The sequence below is a fragment of the Rhea pennata genome, chromosome 8, assembly GCF_028389875.1.
Source record: "Rhea pennata isolate bPtePen1 chromosome 8, bPtePen1.pri, whole genome shotgun sequence".
In the NCBI taxonomy this organism is placed as follows: Eukaryota; Metazoa; Chordata; class Aves; order Rheiformes; family Rheidae; genus Rhea; species Rhea pennata.
In genome coordinates, this window is record NC_084670.1 from 23137295 (window position 1) to 23153065 (window position 15771).

Consider the following 15771-nt stretch of genomic DNA (forward strand, 5'->3'; position numbering starts at 1 on the left):
AAGAGAGAGAGAAAAAAAAAAGCAAGCTGAATTGTGGAAAACCCTGAGGCTAAAAGATAGATAAATGACCAATCCTTAAAATGAAACTTAAGCACCATTTTCCCTGAGTTCCAATAGAACTGTTTGGAAGGGAGTGTATTCTCCTTTATTAAAAAGGTACTTATTTTCTTCTATTAATTATTCCTGATTAGGACCTACATTGCAGGGGACCAGAAAAAAAAAAAAAAAAAAAAAAAAAAAAGGCAAGATGAAACAGTGAAAAGAAAAATTCTATAATATTAATTTTGTGCTTACTCAAGCAGTTTTTAGTTTTTTTTTGGTTTTTTTTTTTTTGCTTCGGGATCTATCAGGGAGAGAGAGAATTACTCTCATATAACAGAAAGTGATATAAATCACAGAGAGATTAAATGAGATACCTAAGGCCAGAAAGGGTCATTGCTTTCTGAAACCTGAACTCCATCACGATACATTACTGTTTCAGATAAAGATTTATATATCACACTCCTTTAGTCAACAAAAAAAGTGGATGTACACAGACACCTGCACTTTAGTACACTAGGTAATGAATATTTATACACTCACACAATGTAAAGAGGAAGCACAAAAGCAAAACAAAAAATGTGATCGAAGCCAGCACTTAACACGTTACAGTCCCTCAGTTTATAAGCTAGGTTGTCATTCCTTCAGCGAAGCTAAACAGTCTGACCTGCGCTGCAGTATTTACACTATTTGGATAGTGCTTCATCAACCCCCACGCCTCCTTCCAACTCCACCTGCCCTACCACTACCTGGGAGGCAGATTTATGCGATGCTCTGTTTGCCTCTTAGGAAGAATTTAGAGTCCCACAGTGTTCAAAATAAATGAGTCAAGCCTCTGAACAGTGAGTTTCTACACAGCAAAAAAGGCAAAAGAAACCGGAGTTGGGACTAAACCCAAAGCCAGAAACATGAAAGGCAGCGTCAGCATCCCCTCAGGGGACCCTATGGCTTTAAAGAATTTCCAACAGTTGAAACAACTCACTTGGATGCTTATGACTCAAACTAACTGGCTTGCCACAAGTGGAATAATTAATTTTATGTTATTAAAATCAACCAGAGAAAGTGTTATTGGGAGCAGCATCACCTTCTAATACTATTATTAGGCCAAATGTTTACTATTGCAACAGGAACTTCTAGAAACAGCATCTCCAGATTTCCATGACATCAGTTTGATTAATTATTTCAGGAAGACAGGCACATTTGAAGACATTTCCATGGACCAACACAGGAAACTCATGTCTAGCTAAACCTTCCTTACTGACCTCACTGCTGTTTAGCTGTTTACCAGAGGATGTAGCTGCCTGTCACTAGTACCTTATGCTCTGCCCATCATCACCACACAGCTCTAAATTCAGGGATTTAATCATCACACTAATATTCATTTCCCTGTAGAGATTCAGCCATGGAGATATGCCTATGCTGGCAGCAGGTGATAAACATACCACTGTTTCCAACTGGTACCAAAAAATCAAGACACATAACTTGTATACTTGGAAATTGCTGGATTTTTTAGTACAAATTTATTCCCTAATGCCAGCAGTTTATGGACAGTACCCACTTTTCAACAGAGGAGGAACCTGAAATAGATTGCACTTCAGCATCCTATTTTCCAAATTAATGGTTGGTGCTTCACCTCCCAGAACAAATGCACTTTACGGAAAGACCAGTTTATAAGTTATACAATGCATAAATTATTTAAAAGCAACAGTCATCTCCTCATGTCTATAAGGACAACCCAGCACTGATTTAATGAGTGCATTCATACAAAATTATACTATACACAAGAATACTCAAACACAAGAATATTCTCAGACAATGAGAAACACCATTGTGATACCTCTTTCAGATAATCAAGGAAAGTAGCCAAAGGGAATCTAAACTTAAACCAAATCAAGGAATCTAACCTGAAAATATTTAGAAAAAGTTTCTGGCAAATGGTGCAATTTATTGTCATTTCTGTGATTATCTGATTTTAAAACTTAACAATGTATTACTCCTGCTGAAACATACCACTTTATCTGAGCTGAAAAAACAGCCTCTGGTTTTATTTCTCTGGTTTTGAAAGGAACTAGCAGAAAGAGAGAGAAAGGACAGAAGGAAGGAAGGAAGGCAGGAGGTAACCTCACCGGGAACAAGCAGGTGATTGCAAAGCCCATTACAATTCAGAGAACAAAAACCACTTTAGGTGCATTTTAAGTAGATGCCTTCAGGTGCCTTATGTAATTTACAGACAGCTGCAACTCCAGAAGCATCTCCAACTGCCACAGAATCCATTCCTCTAATGAAGTTAACTAAAGGTGTTTAAAATGTCATTTCTTAAACTAAAACTGAATAAAAGCCATAATTTCTATTACGGGTATTTACACATTTGAGATTAAATGACTACACAATGGGAATTTAAAAAGTAATTACTTCCCATACATTTATATTCCAGCCCAAACAGCTTGTACCTGCTGATTTCCTTTCTCTATAGAGAATTATTTGAAAGTTTTTGCATTCTCTCCCAGGGGTGAAATACAATAGAAATCTGCACAGCACATCAATTTTCTTTGCTTTTATAATGTTTACAACTTCTCTGTAGTATTTATCAAGAAATATACAACTCCCCATCGTTAGAGCTGCACAAGCTAGCAGTAGGAGCTCTTGCTGGTGATGGAGCTATTGATCACACAAACATTAAAATTATGTCTCCTGTAGTAAATGCCAATAAAACAGAGGTACATTAATCAGGAAATCAATATGCTTGTCAATAGAAAGGCTAACTTTGACAATGTAATGCAGCAGGCAGAGCTACTGCATGGTGGACCACAACACAAGTAACCCAGGTAGTGACCTTTCAGTTTGACTTCTGGCTGCGTTAAAGCACTGTATGAATAACTGGCATGCCAAAACAAAAGGAGGAGGAAATCGAGAAGCTAACTTGTTCCATGGAATAAACTTTAGATTATTGCAGTAGTGACCTTGAGTTGTTGAATTAAAAAAAAAAGAAGACCAAATGCACAAAAGCAAAACACCAAAACACAAAGCTACTACCCAAACTTCTAGGTCCTGTTTTCAACTTCCTCTAAAGTAAGGGACAGCACTGGTGGAACAAAACTCTAAAACCATTTGGTGCTTAAAAAAAGGCCAGATTGCCATCTCGATCATTTTATTTTTAAAACATTAATTCTATCATTTTACATGACAGGTTATTCAGGCTTTCAAAGCTTTAAATAATTCTTTTAAGCAGAAACTATACTTCAGGTGTGATCTGTTCATCGGATTAGAAATACAGAAGCGCACGTTCTCCCGTACAAGGACAGTGTGTGTTTTAACACCCTCTTGGCATGAGCTAACTGAAACTCCATGCTTGAACGCCCTGGGGACAAAGCTGGCGTCTAGGAGATGGCAGGGCGGAGAGGAGCCCGCTCGCGGGATGAGGATCTCCCCTTCCTGGGTCGAGCGCTGGGCTGCAAGACGCTGGTGACACCTGGGCTGCTTTTCTGTTTGTTAAAGGATGTGAAGGTACCAAACAACTACTTGAAAACTGGTATGTGAAAAGCAGAATTGTATACACGTTAATTGGGAAAGTTCTTTTTGAGTGCTACTTAAATATTTTACAAAATGTTTGAGGAAAAAGCCTCCACTAAGCAATAGCAAACCCAGATGGTAAACAGCAACTTATCATGGCCAATTTTCTAATTAAAAAAATGATTGCAAAAAGTTTTGCCATTTGAACTAATGACTCTGCAAATGTGACCTTTTAAGAAAAGGTTACTATTCAAAACAATTTTTTGATACAAACTACTATTTTTCAGATTTTCAGAATATTAGCTTCAGAAAATATTCATAACTGATAAAAATGTTTTGAAATCCTGTAACTCTCTCTGACATGGGAAAAACACTTCCACATCCAATTATACTACATATTTATTAATTCAATAACGTACAGGAGTATGTTTTAAACAACTGTTCTTCCTATCTTCTGGATCTGGTTTATATATAAACCCTATCATGAATTTCACGAAAGGAGCACAGTCATAAAAGATTCCTGACATTCTGCAACTCTCATTTCACTTGTACCTCTAGACTAGTTATGTTATAAACCAGCATACTTTTATAATATGAGCTACTATCCCCTATGTCAAAAATGAAAATGTCATTTTTGGAGCCAGGCAGAATATTTTCAATCGTACGAAATCTTCTCCAAATCCAAAGATGACAGAGATATTTCTGCGCATCGCTATCTCGAGTACTCTACTAAATTTAAAGCTGCTCTCTTGTGGGTAACCTCTCCAACTATGATCTGGGAAGACAAAAAAAAACTGATCTCAATCTGTGTAATAGCATCTGAATCAGAGTTTTCCACTTTTTAATTCATGTATTTTAAACGTCCCATACTGGGACAAAAATCAATTTTAAATCCCACAAATTCACAATACCAAACTGTTGTAGACTGGTCAAATGTAGTCACGACCACTTCATTCTGTATTACTAATAAATATATTGATAAAATAAAGACCAAAAGCAGACAGGAATTAAAGATCTAGTGTTTGGCAATAGATGATTTTGTCCATCCAATTTCTGATCAATCACTAAGCTTGTGGCCTTGGATTAGTTTTTTTGAGGAGGGCTGGAGAGGGAAGACATCAGCTCACTGATCTACTATATAGTATCAACTACGGGATATATGAAAACAGCAAATCTGACAAATGCCAAAAAAGCACTACATAGCCTGTTAGACATATCCAAAAAGAAAGGGAAATGAGAAGTTTTTGCCTATCCAAGACAGAAACAAAAATCTACAAAAAAAGAAAAAAAGAAAAAAAAAAGAAAGAAAAAGAAAAATGAAAAAAAGAAAGCCAACTTATCAACTTATCAGATGGACTACTGATACTGAAGTGGCACCCAATACAGCGTGGTAGTATTAATATAAGATGAGTCAGATCCACAGATTCAAACTCTCCATTAAAAAAAATAAACAAACATGTTTCATCTTGGACATGTGACAAGATGACTTGTTTCTCTGAAATAAATTAATAAAAAATAAAAAAAGCTATAGGTCAATTTTAGCATTCTTTTTATAGGTACTTTGAACTAAACACTGATCTGATATAAAGTATACAGGAATACTCCAAAATGAGCTTGATCCTTCATGCGGTTGATAAATGACGTGTGTTGGCAAAGTTCCGATTTCCTCCAGCCTGCACGTCTGTCAGGCTTCCTGAAATGATAGGGAAAAACTTCTCTAAAATTGTCTCCCCCTAAACTAAGTTGTGAAAGTTATTTTACCTCAATGAAAAATGTTTTTTCTCTCACAACTCTCATTTTATCTTTTTTCTTTTCTGTGTTGCTCTCCTCTATTATTGCTTTAGTGCTAAACATTAACAAAGCCGTAACTGGTGCAAGCTCAGGCAGCCATTTTTGGTGCAATTTTGTCCAATTAATTATGAGCTTATAAAACCAGTCTTCAGGACCAGAAATCCATTGTGCATGAGTGACAGTGCTCCACATCCTTTCGCAGTGAAATCTTGAAGAGGATTCAAACAAACTCCGTCAAATAATTATTCCAAAGTCAAATGCTTGGTTCAGCCACAGACTAGGACCTTAGAAAAGGCAGGTTGGAGCGTGTGCTCCTTTAGGTACCTGGGAGCGTGTGCTCCTTTAGGCACCGGCAGTCTTCTTCACAACGGAGACTGCCAGATGGCCCTGGTAGCCTGACCCGACTAGCGCATAACGCTGGTGACGGCCTCACCGCTGCGCGAGCACAAAACCTTCCACGCCTCCAGAAATGGACCTTTTAACAAGAATTAACCTTGGCCGTCGTGACGACTGCTCTCCAGTTTTGCTTACTTTTCTAACCACCTTGGGGCATGGGATTGTGATGGTATGGACTTCCTAACCTCTGCATCGTTTTCATACTACACAAACTCCTCCACTTTTATTTTTTGTCATCTCCCTTCATTTTTACTCACATCTAAAAGATGTTAATTTCGGTTGAAGATATTTATGGACCAGCAGTCATAATGGAATCGAGGTGCTACAGATTTATTTTTATACTTACCGCATCATTTCCTTCTCACAAACACTGACCCAGTTATAGTGCAAAATTAACATGTACTTCTCAGCTGAAAATAATCCCGGTTTTGGAAACCAAATTAGAGAGAACACTGTTGGAGAGCACAGCTCTCCGACTTTATAAGCTTTTTTCTCAAAAGAGGAAACTGTAAGCATATTTATCACCTCTTACCACAGAAACATTACAACACCACAGTCTACTTCAGGCAAAAGGCAAGAAGAGAGTAACCAGTTTGTCAGAGCCTCAGTACTTTTGGGGATGCGTTCAGCAGACTCTAAAACCAATTTGCACAACAGGAAAGTTTTCAAGCAACTTGCCCATTTCTTATGCCCGCCACGAGTGTCTCTACAGCTTCCTGCAAGCACCTTTTCTTTAGAGCTGTGTGTTCGCTGAAGGCTGCTAGTGACAGAAGTCCTCTCCTAACATTTAGCAAGCCATAATGATCATAAGCCTCATTCATGTGAGCTTAATCAAAACTCACTCCTTCAACCTGGGTTTCCAAAGTCAGCTGCATCACTCTTCATAGAAGCACTATAGAGCAAAATGAAGAACTTTTGAGTTCATCTGATGATGCTTAATTTCTGAAATAATCACTTCAATTAACTCAGGCTGCCACGGCTGATTCCCCATTAAAAGCTGCCTATACAACTGCGTGGTGCATAGTGGTAACTCACAGCAGTGGATCATGATACATCATAACAAAAACTGACCATTCAGAAAGACGGTCTATTAAGTTTGAGGTTAATGATAAAAGACATGACAAAAGGCAAAAATGACATTGCTGTGCTCCCAGTGTAATTGCACATTTAACATACCCAGAGAAGTTTGCCAAGTACATTAATCACATAGAATGGAAATAGTGGCATCAGGCAGCAGCAAAGGAATCCAGGTAAGTGCAAACAGCCTGGGGGCCGAGTTTTGTAGGGCTAAAGAGGAAAAGAAAAATAGTTGGGGAAGTTTGGGAAGGAGACAACTGAATTACATCAAGGTGTGAAGATGACAAATATTTATGAGAAACTGAGGAAACCATTTAGCTGACAGGCATCTGGGAAAGAATATATAGCCAAGAAAGGAAGTAAAGTAAACATTTAAGACCAATTTTAGTTTGCATTCAGTGCTATTAAAGAAAGCTCACAAAGAGTAAGAGAAGAAACAGTATTTTCATCCAAGGGCAGCAAAATATACATTTCTTGCTTGTTCCAATTATTATCTTTTCATAGTTTCATAGTTTGATCTAAAAATATGTTATTGCTTCAGCAAAAAAAATTGATTTAATGATCATACAAAACAATTAGTATAATGTGTACTATTAAAATTGTATTGTGAGGTATCAGTAGAAATGTGATTTAATATATATAAAATTTACCTGAAATTTCCTCCTTGAGCATTTGCTCAGAATAGAAGATGACATTGTCATTTATAGCTATGCTCCTTTTAAAGGCTTATCCACATGTACATTTGCCCAAAGCCTAACAGTCTTTGAAAAGAAGAACTGTAAAGTAACTGGGATCTTCCTACATTCAAGTTTAAGATGTCTGTAAAGCTTCTTTTGCAGACATATTTTTGCATCAATACAATCCTCTGCAACTAGCAACCACATGAAAATAAACATCAACTTCCAGCTATTTCTGACCTCTCATTTAAAAAGGTGTCTACTTCTCAGTCGTAAGATCAGCAAAACAGTAGCAGTAGTGATTTCTAGCAAGAGTCTTACGAGCTATTCAAAGAGAAAAGAGAAACAGGATTCAAATTCCATTTATATACAAACACTGCTTTTTCTTCCTGCATGTTCACTGTTGAAAGCTTTTGGAGATTTCAGAAGTCCTCTTCTACAAATTAGGCTCCCTGTCACATCGCTCTATCACTGATTGGTAGATGTAGTAATTACTTGCACAGCATCTGAAGCCTGCAGAAAGAAATCTTGAGTGCTAAAATTGTGGTTTTATTTATTTCCTGAAAAAAATGAAAGCCTATCAATGTAAACCACAAAAACATTCAAACTACACTAACAACTGAATATCTGCCAGCCTTAGTTAGCAACTTTGACACCTTACTGTGTGTGCCCTGCTATTCATCAAGGAAAGTTTTGGGTCATTAGATTACCATCCAGATTTTTTTTTTTTTTTTTTTTTTTTTTTTTTTTTAGTGACAGATTGAATTATCTTATGAGAGGGAGTCAGTTTGTTTTTCATTTGAGTTTATGTAAGGGTTAGACTGAAAGTTTTAAGTTTACGCCTTCTCATAGTGCTTGCATGAAAACATGTGTCCTCAAGAGCAAAAATATTATGCAAATACACCAAAATATTATCCCTATTTTTAAACTCCACTAGAGGACAGAGGTTTTTCTAGGAGGTTAGTCAATCAGTGGCTGATCTAAAACTTGTAGATGACAGTAACGCACATGGACTTTAACTAAGACACGAAGGCTGCTGTGCTTCGCACTGTAGAAATACATAGAAAAAGACTAGGTAGAGCAGGGCGAAAACTATTTTCAATTTTCATTTTGCATTAAAAAAAAACACAAAGGAAATGCTGAAGGACGAGGTCACTAACAGGCAAAGACACCAAGACTAGACAGGTATTTTCCCTACAGTAAAGCAAGATTCAGAGGGCCTGAATGAAGAAAAAAAGCGTGAGTTTTTCTCTTAACTCTCCCTCAGTCCCTCTGGCTACTTTTAAGTGCTAGATCCCTGCTTGCTACAGAGTAGTCAAAAGTAGGAAAAGAGTAGAGAAGCTACTTGGCACAGCCCTAGTATATTTTCACAACCTATAGAAAACATCTCCTGGACCACCTCAGCTGAGTTTCTACCCAGTTCTTGTGCTATGAGCTCAGTCCCTCAGGGTGGCTGTGAGTTGGGCTGGGTTTTCCACTGTGAGAAACCAGTCATTGAACAGGACAAGTGTTTATTGTCAACAGGGCAAGAACAAGTCCTTTCTTCCCCACTTTAACAGTGCTGATCCTGTGCTGCCTGCAACCAGAATGGATCTTCATAACTATGAAGCAGCTTGAGCTTTCCAGTCATGATTCCCCCAAAAGCATAGAAGAAGTTATATTTCAGAAGGACTTTCTTTTGATTTGGTTTAGGTTCTCATGAATAAGTTCATTATGATTAAAAATGGAGGTCTGTCCATACAGGCAGCAAGGTCCAAGGTCCTCATCAGATCTGCTGTAAGTGTACAGCAAATCCAACACACCACATACACCATGCAACCAATTTGCATTCGCACAGCGAGTCCTGGCCCGTCAAACAGACTACAGATGAGGATTAATGTTGGTACAAACCCATCATAGCACGTGCAGAGCGCCAAATTGCTGAGGATATTATTGATTGCTAAAGCTGCTTGAATGAGCTTTCTTAGTTATTTCAGGGCAGTGGCCACCAGACTTGGCTCAAAAGCACTCCTATTTGAATTCTTTTGGTAGCAAACTAGGTAAAATAAAGAGGAGGTTTGTAACTCTTTTGCTATCCTCTACGCAACATTCACCAACAATGATCTTTTGTAAAGAAAAATAAATTCAAAGGTGGGGTGAAATGGTTGATCCACTGTCATGCACTACTGCAGGCTCTGTAGGGCAGAAATACTGTCTACTTTAGAAAGCACTTGGCATTCATAATACACAAAAAGATATTATTTAAACAAATAATCTCATCACCATTTCTGCAGTTAAATTGTCTCAAGTTTTCCAGTTCTAAAACCAAACTTTTCCAGAATGGCTAGAAGTCATCACATTACTGGTAAGAATAGAGCTCCACTGCTAACACCTCTTCAAAATCTGACCTCTCTTATATTTGAGGAAAAGGGGTTGGAGGCAGAGGGAAGGCTTCTGCATGATCTTTGCAGTTTTAGGTGCTGCCCTGAACCCTTACTCTTCCCCTGAATGTCTCCAGAGAAAACAACAGAAACTATACTCTCTCTCTAGTGATGAATTAAAACACCACCAAGATGTGCTTTAAAAGCATCAGCAGATATTGGCTCACGTGGCAGCTACCACGTATGGAATATAACCAATTTCATCTAGGGAAAATAAGCACTACTGGGCTGATTGGAGACCAAAGTAGCTATCTGCAAACGACTGCCTTAATTTATACTGAATTTTGCCTCATCGCTATTCTGCACTGCATCTGTAGCCTGAGAGGAAAAAGAAAACAAGAAAAGTAGGGGATAGAAGATAAAAAGATCAGAAGAAAGAAAACCAGCATAGCTTCTTTGCAATATGGACAGGCTTTTCCCCTGCCTTCTCTTCAAAACTATAGAATTCTTCAAAACTATAGAATTTATTTTGTAGAAGAGAGAGCTGAAATATAACAGTCCAAAGAGGGGGTTTTTTTTGGTTATAAGCTTTAAAATCCTCTATGATCACCACTCACTTTTATACCTTGCATACATTGTCAGCTAGGCAGTAAGAAAAAAAAATAAGTTTCTGTTCAAATTTCATTTCTCATAAACCAGAAAAGCAAGTACTACTCTTTTCGTATGCAAATACTATGGCACATCAACACAGATAATGTTTTATTGTTAGCAATAGTAATGTCATTACATTTTGGACCTAAGTTCTTGTAAGATCTGCTGCAAAGTAACTGAAAATTCGGATTTGAAATTCCCATTTAATTCCTATCGTACCTGTTCTCTGTTGATATTTACCCAGCTACACTCACTCGATGATCCAAAAGCAGTAGCTGAAAGAAACTATGAATAAATTAACAAAGATTTATGACAAATGAGCTCATGGAGGCTTTTTCTGATATCATTATAGAACCTAAACATATTTATGAACTATCAAAAACTGGGAATAAATGTACACTGTTATTTTAAGTGTTCACAAAACATACAAAATATTATACAATCACTTAGGAATCTTATACTCACATAAATACATTAAACTCAATAGGACTAAGCTACCAAGAGAAATTTTCCTTTTAAACAAAGAAAAAAAAAAGATCAGAAAAAGATCAGTGTCTGTCACTAAGCTCCCATAGGCTTATTAAGAAGGGAGGTGTAAAAATAATAGGTAGGGAAAGACAAATTCACAAGATAGCTCAAGTTATTTTTCCAAAACAGTAAGTAAAATCCACATTTAAAGGAAAACTAGAACCAATTACATAATAAATTTCAGGAAGACCTCAGAATAATGCAATTTAAATGTAAATCATAAAATTTATATTGTTATCACCTGAAATTGGAAAAAAATAAATCAACTGACAAAGAGGACATTCAAATACAGGACACATTTCAAAGTTGTTATGTTTGTTCATAACTGAGAATAAATTATCAATTTTTTTTTTTTTTTTTTTAACAAAAAGAACGGGTAAAAGAAACAAATTTTAGGGATCACCCCGACTGCGTTCTGCAGGTGTCAGGGGGAGAGGAAACCGGGGCGGCTTCCTGCAGAGGCTGCAGATCCCTCTTCCCGCAGGCGCTCTCCCAGAAGAGCGGCTCTGCTCGCCGGAGACCGCGGCCGGCGCGCGGCCGGCAGCAAACGGCAGGAGCACCGGGCACCTCCTAAGCGGCCTTCCAAGCAGATAAAACCCAGTCGCACCCAGCATCAAAGATTCAGCCTGGAAAAGCAACTAGATTTTGACGCCTTTGCGCCACATAAGCTTCCCCCTACGGTAGACGTGGTACGAATCAGAGGTCCCTTTTACAGTGCCTCCATTTAGCTCTGCGATATTCAGGCGCAAATATTTTCTTTCAACACAAATGGCTCAAACACAAATTTTCCTCTCGCATCTCGCGCTCACATCACATTATTCTGTCAGTTTAGTACATAAAAAGGTAAGCTTATGTTCAAATTTAGCAGCAAAAAATCGATGCGTTTGATTAGCCGATCCCTTGCCCAGCAGGCCGCCGCCGGGGCACGGCGCTGCTCGGAGCGTCTGGCGGCGAGCCCGCTACCAAACTAGCGGCACGTCATAGCTTGTCATTGGCCTCACGTTATCCTTGCCCGTAATTTTACCACTACATTTTAAAAGGGCAATTACCACACAGCTGCTGGTTGATACTAAACTAACACTTTCCTTGTGCAGTTTAACTGCAAGTGCTGCACCTGTTTCTATTTGAATTATTAATGGCATTGACTATTACAGTTATCTTTTCATTCGTTTTAGTACAACTTAAGCTGGCAGCGGCATACAATGTCTGTCTTTTTTTTATAATACATCCTTTAAATTGTATTCTTTTAAGTTGTTTCACTTCAGATAGGAAGAACTTGAGGAATTATAGAAAAAGTCCCTCTCGCTCACGTCTACCTGCCTTCCCTCTCCGGCACGCGCTTTCCCCGTAGCGTACCTGACTGGGTCTCTCTGCATTCAGAAACGTGTCGTTCCCAGCAGACACCCCGGCAGACAGCAGAGCCCGCGAAGTCCACCAGCGCGCAGAGCTCCAAACGCCAAGGCAACTCTGTCATTTACCCACCGTCGGGTAACGCCTGAACTGCAAACACTGAAATCCACCTTAGAGAATTAATTCGGGTCAAAACAGGCACAGGGAATATGGACAACAGAGAAGAGCAACCGAATGCTCCTTACCTATCACTTCCAGGATGACTCTCTGCTAAAAGGTATTTCACGTTTTCCTTTGAAGTCTCTATTTTCCGTTGTCAAAAAGGGTATAGGATAGGGCAGACGGTGACCTAAGCCAGTAAGGCTACTGAAGTAGATTGGCATAATCGTGACTTATTCATGGTCCTGTTCATTTTCGGATTTCAATAATTATTTTATAGATACAGAAAGCATTACATAAAAGTCAACATTTTTATCAACTTCTAATCACAAATGCTATATAACTCCCCAGCAAATTTTAAAAAATGAAAAATGTAATGGGGAGGAGGGAGGGAAAAAAAGAGGTTGGCTGGGTTGTGAAGCTGCTTCCAGAGAAAATGGAGTGCCTCAAGTAAGACTGTTCTGTAAATTGGCTGCTCTTGGATAGTTAATTTTAGTTTACAATGGATGGAAATATATCAAATAAATGTGTCATTTGCCATGCATTTCATTCAGATTACTGTTCTGGTCCCAAATGATTTTGCTTGTATTCTGTAGTTTTAAAAATTACAGGTATTTCAATACTATCAAAGCAGTAATCTCAATACTTTTTATTAACTTATGTAGTGCTTAATGAAATTAGGGAGCTGCACACCTTCGATTAAATATTGGTGGCACAACTAATTAAATATATTCTAACCTATTAACAAATGATTCAATTAAATCATTAGTTAAACTTTTGGTTCCAACCTGTTACCTAATCAAGCCCATAGATACTACTAATTTGTTCAAACAAATAGCCTTGCACATCTCTGTCACTTAACTAAATATTTTAATTAAGTTGTTCTTGTTATCTTAATCTGCAACAATGAAAATAGACACGTCAATCTGTTGTTCAAGTAGGATCCCTACAATCTTGTGACTTTTCCTCTGAATGGCTAGGTATATTTAAAACCTCTAGAGCAGCCAAGTTAATTCCACTGTATAATAGTCACTGTTGTAAAATTGACTTTTATTGCATTCTAATTCTCAGTACCAATTAGCACACTTTATGACTCCATTTGGAACAGCTCCAAGTTTATAACCATATCACTACACTTCATAATTACTTTATTTAAACAGCCTGACTTAGACCCTTGCTACTGTAAGGTGGTCTGCTATCAAGTTCTGGAAATACTGCATATATTAAACAGATGTCAACACTACAGATTTTTAATTAGCTGCTCTTACTTTGTAACATTTACTCAAGCTCCTGGGTACGGGAACTGCTTGGTGCCAGATAGATATGATGTCATTCAGGTTGGACAAGAGGGGCATGGAGGCCACGGGAACGAAAATAATGAAAGGTCGCAGTCAAGTTTAAAAGTGGAATAGCTACAAGACACTTGAGGTAATAGCTTGACAGTGTAAATGTGGCGCACAATAGAGAAGTGTATAGTCCATGGAAACCCTCTCGGGTTTGTCCTTGGCTTCCAGCACACAGAAACGCAGAGACTTTGATAAGCACATTGATCTTGTAACTTGCAATCTGCTACTGCGGCAACAAAAATTTCATTTTATCAGGGTCCAAGGAAGTAGTCAGAAGTGCAGATTAAATATGCAGTGGAAGAGTACTGCATCCCACTTGCCCCCCTTTTCCAGCCCAGCACTGCTTCCTCACCCTGCTTCCTCATACAAAGGCTAAAGAAATGAGAAAAACAGGTCATTCAGAGCCTCAGACTTGCTGCCATTTATTTAGACAATTATTCTACTCCAGACCCACTTACAGTCTTGGTTTTGCTAAGCAGCAGCAGCCCAGTGGACTGGGGCACCTGCTCCCTGCGCTCACAGAGGCCTCACGAATTGCTCAGAAATGGTATAAATATATGCATACCTCAGGGCCCTCGTGGAAACAACGCAGGGACTGAGAAAGATATTTTTCGTAAATACTAACTTTTTGATAAATAACTACCTCATCTTTGCTGTTTTCTGTGTTTTGGCTTTGTCAGCCCCAAAAAAGCTCTCTGCTATAACTTCCGTTGCAACATTTCAGACCAACTTATAATCATTCCTAGGAAATGAAGTCCTAAGTTTGCCCTTTGGAAAAGAAATATAATAAACAATTTTGTTCAGCTATATCCACATGAAAGAAGATATGAAAAATTGCATCAAAAATTTGAAATGAAACATTTCTATTTTTCCCCATATTTTTTTCTATCAATTACTTCTTAGTTTGCATTTTAAGGAAGAAATACAGTGACATCCAATAAAGATCGAAGAAACAGCGGTTGTACTCCTCTAACAGCCAAACTTATGTGTGCCTAAGGGAAATTAAGCTGGTTGTTATTGGGTAGTGAGATAAAAGCCTGGATAATGAATGAGGAAGGCACTGGAAGGCTGACTCCTGAGCCCCTTCTCAGGCAGCCAAAAAGAAACCATTTGTGAGCCAGGTGTTGTATTGACAGAAGCATGCATTTTATTTATAAATATAGAAAGGGGATGGGGGGAACTTGACCTGCAGGCAAAGGCAGAAAAATTGCTTTAGGGGTTATTTTCTGCTGGCTGACAGAGGACTGTACATTTTTTGCTTTCACTGAGAATGAGTTACTTCTAGACACTATTAGAACCTCGGGAAAAGATAGAAAATTAATATATCTACCATCTCCACAGGACACCTGCTTAAAAAAAATCCACTGGTTTAGTTTCATGCTTCCATATTTTCTTGGCACAACGTTAACAGCAGCAATAACAAAAAGCTTTAACCTCTAACGCTCCAATTTTCACCACCGTTAAGGGGAAGCGAGCTGCGGGACTTGGCTCGCGGCAGCCCCCGGAGGCGGAAGAGCGGGGGCCCGCCACGCGCACGAAGGCGCCCCGTCTGCCGCGGTCACGCGCCGTGAAGCCGCAGAAGCGGAAAGGGCCCCGCCACGCAGAGCCTCTCCTCCTCGAGGCCGAGAGGGGGCTGGAGGCGGCGGGCGAGCGGGACCAAGGCCCCGCGCAGCCCCTGCGTTAGGGAAACGCAGCGTCCCCCGCTCCGGCCACGGCTCAGGAGCCGGAGGGAAGGTCCGTGCCGCCAGCGCGCCCGCGACTGCAGCAGCGGCCGGCGGCTCCATCCTGGGGGCCCCCAAGAAACGAGCACCGGGATAAAACCACGGCCACCCCGGGGTGATAAAGCCTTAACTCCTTTCCCCAGAGAGAAAGCGAACTGTAGCTGAG